This window comes from Sciurus carolinensis, chromosome 10 (genome assembly GCF_902686445.1).
Source record: "Sciurus carolinensis chromosome 10, mSciCar1.2, whole genome shotgun sequence".
Taxonomy (NCBI): domain Eukaryota; kingdom Metazoa; phylum Chordata; class Mammalia; order Rodentia; family Sciuridae; genus Sciurus; species Sciurus carolinensis.
Genome location: NC_062222.1, coordinates 90434858 through 90445742, shown reverse-complemented (window position 1 = coordinate 90445742; position 10885 = coordinate 90434858). Strand labels below are relative to the sequence as shown.

General features: G+C 33.4%; 1 pseudogene; it reads left to right on the top strand.

Annotated features, from left to right (window-relative positions):
- The first annotated feature begins 9166 nt into the window (after window positions 1–9166).
- On the top strand, window positions 9167–10532 carry LOC124994509 (elongation factor 1-alpha 1-like; annotated as a pseudogene).
- Window positions 10533–10885: the final 353 nt, after the last annotated feature.

Here is a 10885-nt window from a genome sequence, read left to right as displayed (position 1 = left end):
GATTTTTATATGTCCTTTTGCATTTATCTTATACAGGCTTTGATTTTTTTTTACAAACTTCTTTTTACTACATCAATTGTAATAATAATACTGTTTTTCTGTTGACACTATTATCATGCTTAACTTTTTCAAATGATTTTCTCCATCTATTAAATGATCATGAGCTAATGTTTTTGACTATTATAGAAAGGTCCAGCACACCAGTGGCAAAATTGGACGAAGAGCTATTAAATCTAATACATATTTGTCATCCAATGGTCACATCTCAGTCCTTATTTTACTTTCTATTACAAAATAATCTAACATAGAAGTTTATTCCTTTCTGGCTGAATAGTATTTACTAGACTCAGCTCTCCTTTCATTTCTTTCTAATTGACTGTACGGTACTCTTTATGTGAAATTACATCAGTCTCCGGTGACAAAAATTCCTTTTTCCCCTGTTGTGTTAGATTCTAAATGACCCAGAACTTTGTGCTTTATTTATTTCCTTGACCTTTATTTACTACCGGGGAGATCTTGTTCAGTTTTATAATCATAAATATACATTTACCTCTTAATTTCAAAATTCAAATTCCTGACTCAGATCTCCTCCCAGTCTCCATTATTATATATTCAAAAGCTTAATCAAGAATGCTACCTGATATTTTAATAGGCAAATCAAACATAACATATTCATAAATTAAATTCTTATGTTTCCTTTAAAACCATCTCTAGCTGTTGCTTTTTAAATTTTAATTAATTGGAAGTTCATCCCTTTGTTTCTTTGGAAGCACAAAAGTGAACATAAAATGACAACATTAAGAATAGCAACAAAAAAATTGGAGTCAACTTCAACCTACTTAATTTTGAATTTCTATAGCCAGTCCAATCTTGTTAAGTTTACCTTCAAAATATGTTCAGACTCTGAACATGTCTCATAAACAGCACCATCTGTCATGTGGAATGTTGGACTTGCTTTAAAATATCTGTATCTGGCTTTGTATCTTGTCCTTACTGAAGTTCAATTGCAACAAAAGACATGTTTTGATATAAAGATTCAATTATTCAGGATAAATAAATTCTAGAGATCTAATATATATAATCATGGTGACCACAGTTTACACTGGATTATATACTTGAAACTTTGCTAAAAGGGTGGACTTTAAATATTGTTATCACAAAACATAAATATGTGAGTGATGGGTATGTTAATTAGTTTACTTGTGGTAATTTGTGTGTGTTTGTGTAAACAATGTGTGATACACCTTAAATATATACAATTCTTTTGTCAATTAAACCTCAGGTACATTGTGAAGGAAAAATAAAGATTACTATGCCATATCCAGGTACTCTCTGTGTAAAATGCACATTAGTCTTTTTTTTATTGAGAACAAAAGTCAAAGTTTTTATAACTACCAACAAAGCTGTGCATGATCTGTCCCTATTTTCACTTGACACAGATCTTACTAGTTTCTCCTGTTCATTCACACCACTCGGCTATACTGGTCTTTTGCTCATTCTAGGATATTTGCCTATGTCAAGGCCTTTGAAATGATAATTTCTTTTTAACCAAATTGTTTCTTCACATGTTGTCTCAAATATAAAATGTTTATGAACACTATCTCATTTAAAATAAAATGGAGGGCTGGGATTGTAGCTCAGTGGCAGAGCACTTGCCTGGCACTTGTGAGGCACTAGATTCAATCCTCAGAACCACATAAAAAAAAAAATAAAATAAAGGTATTATGTTCATTTACAACTAAAATTTTTTTAAATAACAAAATTAAATAAAATAGAATCTGTTTTTCAAATCACAATATTATCTTCCCTTTATCTATTACCTTCTTAAATAATAATCTCAAAGTGCCAATAATTAGGTAAGGCTAGAGGGCAGGATATTGACAAAAAATTAAATGCATCTGATGAGAGCAAATAGTAACATGCATGTAAAAATCTGTCAAAATTTTGAGGGATTTCTGTTGGCATAGTAACTACCTGCCTATTGAATCCTTTGTGACTCTTTAAGAAGTAAAATGATGTACAGTATCAGGGATTTTAGTGTCCAAATTATGATTATTTACACAGATCTACTCTATGTTAGAGATATTTCTAAATGCCTATTTTGAATGAGTGCAAACAGAAAATGACAGCAACTCTGAGATCATAACCTCAAGTGATATCATTCAATATACAAGGAGGCACCTGGATGTGCAAAATCAGTGCCAAAGAATATTCCTACTCCCAGCATGGGGGGGGCTAAATATATTTAATTGGGCAGAATTTTCAATTATATTGATCAATGTCTGTGTATTTTCTATTCCTTCCTTTCTTTCTCCTATTTTTTTTTTTCAGTGCTGAGTATTGAACAGAGGTGCTCTACCATGGAGCTACAACTCCATACCCCTTACTTTTCTTAATGATGCTGTTATTGCAAATATCTTGTCTTAGCTTGGGGTGAATATTGGTTTTTCATTACTGACCACTCATATTTTAATTCCATAGAATTCTGAATCAAGGAAACTACTATTAGGATTGGTATAATTGTGCAGTATCACTAGTTCAAGATAAATACAAAGAGAAGCAAACAAAACAAGATTCACCTATAGATCTTTTTTGTTTTAATTTTTATTTTTACAGACTGTATTTTGAATCATTGTACACAAATGGGGTACAACTTTTCATTTCTGTGGTTGTACACAGTGTAGATTCACACCATTCATGTAATCATACATATAGGGTAATAATGTCTGTCTGAGTTTACTCTCTTTCCTTTCCCCACCCCCTCTCACCCTATTTTCCTCTACACCATTCAAAGTTCCTCCATTCTTCTCTTTCCTCCCACCACCCCCACCCCCATTATGTATCATCTTCCACTTATCAGAGAAAACATTCAACCTTTGGTTTTTGGGGCTTGGCTTATTTCACCTAGCAGGCTATTCCCCAACTCCATCCATTTGCCAGTAAATGCCTTAATTTTATTCTTCTTCATGCTGAGTAATCTACAGATTCAAAGCTCAGTGCCTTAAATTGAGAGGATTTAAGTTTTGTCTTGGAGAAGCTTGTGCATTTTGTATCAGAAAAGGAGACTGAATTAAATATTTGATTATTAGACTAGTAAGTTACAATAGTTATCACGAATACTAAAATTTGATTATATTCTCACAGAAAAAATAAGATTTCACTTGATTACATTAGAAATGCTTGCATAGGTCAATGAAATATAAACTGAGTTTATGTATGTCACTTATAAGTGGCAGCTTTAATGGTCAAACAGAATTCTCAACATTATCTTCCCCTTGATGTGTTGATCTCTGAAGCAAATATTAAGATGACTCCTTAATGGATTAGTTAATGGCTAGTACAAGCTTTTTTCCCTGAAGAGTCAGGCTGAGTGTAGAACTATAACCAGAAACAAACTTGTTTTGCATTAAGCCACTGGCATTTGAGGATGGTTGTGGGCATTAACATAACCTATCCTATTCTGATACACTAAATTATTACATTTTCTCATTTAGTTGGTTTATTTTCTGTCTAAACCTAAGAATATATGCTTCATGAAGTCATAGATTTTTGTCTGTAGGTTCATTTTATATTTATAGTATTAGCAAATCAGACATGGTATGTGCTCTATAAATATTTGGTAAAAGAATGAACAAATGAAAATAAGGTCAGTGAGATTTTTCATTATAACAGCAGTGAAAACAAATTAGAAGACAATAATTTCGGGATGTGTATAGACTTGGGGAGGGGTACATTAAATTATTTGTTTTCTCAGTAAAATAAAAACATGTTTACTAAAGGAGTCCAATTAAGCTTATTTATTGCATAATTAGGTGAATAAAACTTAGAAATAATAATATTCTTGTTATAAAACACTTAAAAGTTGTGCAGGTGAGGGCATAAAAATATTTGATAATGATAAAGATACATACTTTGAGGCAATATAAATATATGGTTTTCACTTAAATTATCATTTTTTTTAAATGTGATTTTAACACATACCAGTAAAGTTTATGTTTGAGTTATCACTTAAAATATAGTCTGAAGATTTTTCAAACAATGATTTAGTAACATAGATGTATTCACTTCATCCATTTCTTAAGGCTTATGACCATCATTCATTCTCTCTGAAGGGACAGAGAGATTTTCATTAATGGAACAACATCTGTTCTTTCAGAAGTAAATTACTTCCCTGTAGGACAATTAATAAAAAATATTGTCACTAAACACAGCTGGTAAATTGTTAATAAACACATAACAAATTAAAGTGAAAATAATGGAGCTTAATAAATATGAAAAGAATATACTATGTAAATAAATTATTTTTCATAAAGTCAATTAAACCAGAGATTTTAGTTCTTAACTTAGATGCAATGTACCTTTCAATAACAGCACTTTATTGGAAAATACAAATACTCAGTATCATTTTATACTTATAAATCATAAATTGTTAGGTTCAATAAAGTGTATATAGACTGAATGAAAACTTATTAAACTGAAATGTTGTTTTAATGTGATATAGGGATCATAAAATGGCTAACCAAACAAAAGTCACTGTTTATTTATTGCTAACTACCTTTCTATCAATATAAATGTTATAAACATTGGTGTAGAAAAAGAAATTGCCTGAATCAAGTTTGAAAGGTTTTGACTATTAGGCAAATATATTAGAATGAATGTATTAAGTCTACTACAGTCACTGAAGACTTTGAAAAAGAATGTAAATCAATTAAGACTGTATGGGGGGGATTATTTGCAGCACTAGGTAGGAAGAACTGGATGAAGCAGAAGCACAGAAAAACAAAAAAGCAAAAAAAACAAAAAAACCTGAGACTAGCTGCTTAACAAACCTTGAAATTTCACTTCTTCCACATGATTAAAGTAACTTCAGAACAGGGATTCTTATCTTTAGCACTTTTAGCATTTGCATCAGAGTACTATTTGTGGGGCAAAGAGGGATCTCTGTACCTTAGCTGCTTCCTGGAAGGGTTGGATGAGGGACTTCAATGCACATTTGTTCCCAGTTTGAACTATTGTTTTACAGTGAAGAATTTTTTGATATATGTACTTACTCAGTTTCACAACTCCAATTTTTAAGGGCATATATTTAAGGAGGAAATTCCACCTTTCAACACATGGTTTTCATTTGTGGTGTATCTTAACTGCTGCTGCACTTTCTCAGAAATCTTCTGATATTTTCACGTGAGAGTACATTTTGCCTCATGTGTTCTAATGTTAAACTTCAGCAATTTATTCTCTTACATTTAGTGATGTATATGACAACTGCTAAAGGATAAGAATCGTGTATTCATCTGCTTTACAGTAGTATTTATCAGTGTCTGAACATAGAGAATGATAAATATATACAGGTATTGAATTAAACCATCACAGAAACTTGGAAAAACAGAGGAATATATTTATCATTTTGTACCATCACCTACATTACTCCTAAGTTCAATGATGGTCAGAGATATTAAATAATTTTTCTGATTTTTCAAACCTGGTTTCTTAGAAAGCAAGGTATAGGATAATGTGTCTTCTTGTGTTCTCAAGACATAAAATTTTTGCTTCATTTCCTCCATCATTTTTTATCACCCATCATATTAAAATAAGAATCCTGCATTTGTTTTCTAAATGTATATGAAATTCATCTATCCATTTCTCCTCATTTTGAATGACAGCACGCTAATCCAGGTACTACCATTTCTCTCATCCTCTCCCAGATGACTGCAGGCACATCCCAAAGGAAATTCTTACCTCTACATGTTCTTTGCACTTTGTTGTAACCAAGGGGATGCTGACTTCTCTATGTTTCCATTGACTTTAGGATAATGTGGAAACTTTTTTATATGACTTAGAAGGAACCAATTTATTGGTGTCTCTAATGTTCACATTTGCCAATCCCCACCTGACATCCTAAGTTCCATTTTTTTGTTTCCTTCATTTGTGTGTTTTCAGGCATATGTACAACGACTAACTTCTGCCTGAATTATCACGCTGTCTTTGACCACTGCTTCTTCTAGATGACTGTTATCTACATCTTGTCCTCAACTTAGACATCAGTTCCTGAAGAAAGTTCCCTGACCCATTTTCACTAGACCAACTGCTACTGCTCAGTACTTCATGTTTCAAAACACGTGATTCACTAGTGTAATTTATTGTTTGTCATTTTTTATGCACTATAAACTTCGAGGGCAAAGCCTGCGCCTGTCTTATTTTGTTTTACTTACAGTTTTTTGGCACTGCTCAATTTTGATTTCTAAATGAAGAGTGTTTTCTAAGAGCAATAAACAACTGCTTGCCATTTGTCACACACTAGGCTAAGTGCCTTGCATTCATTTTCACAATAAGAAATTAATGTTTAAATCACATAAGTAACTTTTTCAAGTACCAAAGTTAGTAAGTGGGAAAAACTAAACAAACACAGGATCACATGTCTGACCTCTGTGCTTTTTACCAAGACAATGATTCTGAAATATTTCTAAACTCAGAGATTTATTTTATGTCAAATTGAATGCTTTTCAAAAATTTTTAGAGAGAAATCTTAATTTCTTCTGTTATTGTTATAAACCTTCCAATTTCATCATTATAACCCTTTGCTCTAAATATATAATCAAGTAATAATGATATTTTTGGCTTTCAATTTTTGACATGCTATTTTTGATAAACTGTGAATTCTATCTTCCTCCTTTTTTCTACACATGGCATTAAAAATAAAAATTAAATGTATTTATATATTCCATGAGTCAATAAATCCTTGAATTGTCTTTTCTAGACAATTCAGAACAGGGATTCTTATCTTTAGCACTTTTAACATTTGGATCAGAGTACTATTTGTGGGGCAAAGAGGGATCTCTGTACCTTAGCTGCTTCCTGGAAGGGTTGGATAAGGGACTTCAGTGCACATTTGCTCCCAGTCTGAACTATTGTTATACAGTGAAGAATTTTTTGATATATGTACTTACTCAGATACCACAGGTATCTTAAATGTAAATCAAAATACATCCCATACTTACATTCTCTGTGTCTAATCTAAGTGTATTTATTACATTCTCTAAACTATAACAAATTCTAACTCCCGCAGACCCATGTTTCATTGTTTCACAATTTTATGTTAGCCTCTACTATTTTTATTATTCTATTTATATCTTTAGTGTTTTGTTTCCCCTGGATACATTATTTTATTTGAAATTCTTGAAATTTGCTTTTCAAACTCTCAGTTACAAACATGCCTGCCTGCATTATTATGTTAATCTTGGCTAAAGGTCAAACATGGTCACTTTCTGAAAAGTTCCCATCATAGTCACACCCCAAACAATGGCATCTTTTTTGGTGAGAATTATCCCAGTGTCACCATATCGCTGGGGATATATAAGTTACTGAAGTTCCTAGTCTTCCTTACAATCATTTCTTATGGCCCTCAATGCTGAATTAAGTGCCAAAGTACCAGATGATAACTAGGAGATCATATTTGCATTTTTTGTCAACATCTTAAGAATCCTTTGTGTATTTCCTATTTATTCATTTTTATGTATGGAAATAGTACATATATTTCTTCCATTTTTAAATTTTATCTTTTTCTCCAAATTTGGGAATATATTCATATTTGCCTTGTCTCTCTTCATTATAGATGTCTCAGTAGTTTTCTTCATCATCTGAAATTCTATTGGTAAACTCTCTTGATCATATTTGCTAATCTATTTCCATTTATCTTTATGTACATGTATATTTATATATATGCAAATTCACTTCAATTCATATATATATACACACACATATATATATACATATATATATATATATATATACACGCATATATATGTGTTTGTGTGTGTGTGTGTGTATGTGTGTGTATTTGTTCCTGATCATATTCTCTACTTGCTTGGATTTTATTATTTTACTGTTATGAGTCATGAATCAGGAAAAGAAAGTCTTGCTTTTAAATAATAATTCATAAACATTTGCTATTCCCAGTCTATCCTTTATTGGTGTAGTAATAATTGTTAGAGAAAAGAATACATTTGATTTTAAATCTCCCATCTTTTGCTATGAAATTCTAGCAATTAATATTATAGGCTTCTAAAAACTACATGAGTTATTCCTAAAGACTATTATCATTTATGTTTGTTTGTATTAAAAGTAGAAAAATACCCAATTTAAAGGGACTTAAATTAAGAGTTCATTTATTATTTCATGCTGCAAGGGATCTGGAGACTGGAGAGTTCCATAAATATTTCCCTAGGTATGGAAAGAAGCAGTCAAATTCTGTGTGACCTCCTTGGTGTGTGAAATTATTTTTCAATACTTATCAACTTTGGCCACCAAAGATGTTCTCATAGATTTTGTACCTTCAGCAAATTTCCTACAAGTCAGGAGGAAGAGATTACACAGTATATTATTTATTAAATTTCTCTTTCTCTATTTATTTACTTTTGTGTTGTGCTTAGAGCATACATACCTAAAACATGAGAGTTCCTTTAGAAAAAGAAAAACTAGGTAGTTTTAAAAGGCAAAGAATATACAAAGATTTTTGAGTGATTGAAATGTTCCAGAAACCACTGACAATCTAGATGGGATAATGGCTATACTTATTCAAAAAAGAACCAGAAAGAAGATCAATGGTAATTTCACGACACTTGGAGGTGGAAGTACTCAATTTCCACATGTCTGGTCTATGGTCACAATTTAAAAACAAAAAGCAAACAAACAAACAAACAAAACAGTTGGAGAAACAGCCAACCTTTAAATCCTCAGAAAGCCCTGAAAATATTACTAAAACAATGCTAACAACAATGATTATAAATTCACTGCAGAAAATGTCTGGTATTATCTAATGTTGACATCCATTTATTCTGTTGATTACATCTGAAATTCTGCTGTGAAAATCACCAGTTCTCTTCTCCAGTTGATGTAAATGTGTAAAGCTAAACTCACATACTCAGTGCAAGACAAGACATATGACTTAGATACTTTTTGAGAATTTACCCAAATCTCTTCACCATACATGAGAGTTGGGTTTTGTCTATGTCACAGAGCATTTGTCTCATGTCACAGTCTTTCCCTTGATTTCTACATAACGTAAGTGTGGGGTTGTAGAGTTTACCATGTCAAGAAATTCAGCTTTTTTGCAACGGGTTTGCTGCCAGAATACAGGTGTCGTGAAAACTACCACTAAATCAAAGCCAAAATGGGAAAGGAAAAGATTCATCAACATCTTAGTCATCAGATACGTAGATTTGGGCAAGTCTACCACTACTGGTCATCTGATTTACAAATGTGGTGGAATCGACCAAAGAACCATTGAAAAATTTGAGAAGGAAGCTGCTGAGATGGGAAAGGGCTCATTCAGGTATGCCTGGGTCTTGGATAAACTGAAAGTTGAGCGTGAGCGTGGTATCACCATCAACATCTCCCTGTAGAAACTTGAGACCAGCAAGTATTATGTGACTATCATTGATGCCCCAGGACACAGAGACTTTATCAAAAACATGATTACAGGCATATCTCAGGCTGACTGTGCTGTCCTGATTGTTGCTGCTGGTGTTGGTGAATTTGAAGCTGGTATCTCCAAGAATGAGCATTCCCTTCTGGCTTACACACTGGGTGTGAAACAACTAATTGATGGTGTTAATGAAATGGATTCCACTGAGCCACCCTTCAGTCAGAAGAGATATGAGGAAATCGTTAAGGAAGTCAGTGCCTACATTAAGAAAATTGGCTACAACCCTGACACACTAGCATTTGTGCCAATTTCTGGTTGGAAGGGTGACAAGATGTTGGAGCCAAGTGCTAATATGCCTCGGTTCAAGGGACGGAAAGTCACCCATAAAGATGGCAGTGCCAGTGGAACCACACTGCTTGAAGCTTTAGATTGCATCCTGCCACCAACTCGTCCAACTGAGAAGCATTTGCATCTGCCCCTCCAGGATGTCTACAAAATCGGTGGTATTGGTACTGTCCCTGTGGGCAGAGTGGAGACTGGAGTTCTCAAGCCTGGCATGTTGGTCACCTTTGTTCCAGTCAATGTCACAACTGAAGTAAAGTCTGTTGAAATGCACCATGAAGCTCTGAGTGAAGCTCTTCCTGGAGATATTGTGGGCTTCAATGTCAAGAATGTGTCTGTCAAAGATGTTCTTCGTGGCAATGTTGCTGGTGATAGCAAAATGACCCACCAATGGAAGTGCCTGGTTTCACTATTCAGGTGATTATCCTGAACCATCCACGCAAAATCAGTGCTGGCTATGCCCCTATACTGGATTTTCACACAGCTCACATTGCTTGCAAGTTTGCTGAAAGAAAAGATCGATCGCTGTTCTGGTAAGAAGCCGAAAGATGGTCCTAAATTCTTGAAGTCTGGTGGTGCGCCATCTTGACATGGTTCCAGGAAAGCCCACGTGTTTTGAGAGCTTCTCTGACGGTCCTCTCTAGGTCGTTTTGCTGTTAGTGATGTGAGGCAGACAGTTGCTCTGGGTGTCATTAAAGCAGTGGACAAGAAGTGTGCTGGAGATGGCAAGGTCACCAAGTCTGTCCAGAAAGCTCAGAAGGCTAAATGAATATTACCCCTTACACCTGCCACCCCAGTCTTTTTTTTTTTTTTTTTTTCAATTTTCACTGTTTTGTTGACTTCATTTTCTTATTAAGTGACTTTTTTGGAATGAAGTAATTCTGAAGAATGTACTTCTATTCCTTAAGTAATATTTTCTCTTAGGTTGATCTGTCTCCTCTTACATTCCTACCTTTCTTCCCCCACTCCTTTCTTTGTTGTTTATGGGACATATTTCAAGAGCTGCTCTGCAATTTCTTTGTTTTTTTTTTTCTCTTTTTTTAATTGTAAACAAATGGGATACATTTTGATTCTCTGTACATGGAGTAAAGGCATACCATTCATGTAATCATAAATTTACAC